This window comes from Elephantulus edwardii, unplaced genomic scaffold (genome assembly GCF_000299155.1).
Source record: "Elephantulus edwardii isolate Elephantulus edwardi_28Jun2011 unplaced genomic scaffold, EleEdw1.0 scaffold00051, whole genome shotgun sequence".
Classification (NCBI taxonomy): domain Eukaryota; kingdom Metazoa; phylum Chordata; class Mammalia; order Macroscelidea; family Macroscelididae; genus Elephantulus; species Elephantulus edwardii.
In genome coordinates, this window is record NW_006399801.1 from 6,807,816 (window position 1) to 6,809,149 (window position 1,334).

Below are 1,334 nucleotides of genomic sequence, written 5' to 3' on the forward strand. Positions count from 1 at the left end.
AGTTGCTCCACAGGAGAAGGATGAACAATTTCCTCCCATGTGACTCACCACCTCTGAATACCCGCCAGAGGGCCAGCTATGGGTCAGTTCAGACTTTCCAATTCACCACTTTATATATAGAGTTCTCATGGCTTAGTGGTAAGGAATTGAGCTGCCTGTCCAAAGGCAAGTGGTTTGAATCTACCACCACAAGAGAAAACCAGACAATCTCTTCCCGTGCAATTAACGGCTCTGAAAATCCACTGGTCAGGTATAAATAAGTTGGTCAACTGACAATACATATATAACCACCACCTTATATGTAGATGCTAGGAATATAAAAATAATAAAGAATTTGTACAGTGCCTGGTTCATAGCAGGCAATCAATTAATAGTAAATTAAAAGGTCTGGCTATCTACTTCTCAAAAATCAGCCCTTGAAAACCCACCGGAACACAGTTTTACAATGTCCCAAGCTGACAACAGTAAGAAATGACTGAACAGCAACTGGTTATTACTGTTACCATTATTAATTAGTGGCTTATTTTTCATGAAAAGAAATTCACTAATTTACACTAACCTCTTTTTTTAAAAAATCTGCCCAAGCGGTTGGATTAAAGTTTTATTTTAATTTGGGTGTTATAAATGGCATCCTCTTTATAATTATTAGAGATAAAACAAGTAGTTTAAAGTGGTCTAAAATGTTACCCCCAAAAATAATTCCAGAAAAAAAGGGTAAGTGCTGTGGAGTCACTTTTGTCTCAGAACAACCCTATGTTCCTCTCTCGGGCCCTCGCTTCCAACATGACGAAGAAAAGGAGAAACAATGGTCTTGCCAAAAAGGGCCGCAGCCACATGCAGCCTATATGCTGCACAACTGCACCCGGTGGGTGCCCAGAGACAAGGCAATTAAGAAGTTCGTAATCCGAAATATAGTAGAGGCATCTGCCATCAGGGATATTTGCGAAGCGAGTGTTTTCGATGCCTATGTGCTTCCAAAGCTCTATGTGACACTGCACTATTGTGTGAGTTGTGCCATTCACAGTAAGGTGGTGAGGAACCGTTCTCGTGAAGCCCGAAAGGACCGGACACCTCCACCTAGATTTAGACCTGCAGGTGCTGCCCCCACAACCACCACCAAAACCCATGTAAGGATTTGATTCCTTAAAAGACTGAAGAAAAAAACTCGTCTGAAAATAAAATGGAAATTACACCTTAAATTTAAAAAAAGCCTACGTTCAATAAACACATAACACGTTGCCGCACACTTTTAAATTGACGACCACGCTTAGAAACACTTTTTTTCAATTGTTTATGACTGCCATATGAAATTGAGCATCAGTCACTGATGTCAA

The 1,334-nt window shown here is 40.3% G+C and overlaps 1 pseudogene; it reads left to right on the top strand.

The window, feature by feature from the left end:
• Positions 1-783: 783 nt before the first annotated feature.
• On the top strand, positions 784-1,131 carry LOC102874022 (annotated as a pseudogene).
• The last annotated feature ends 203 nt before the right edge of the window (positions 1,132-1,334 follow it).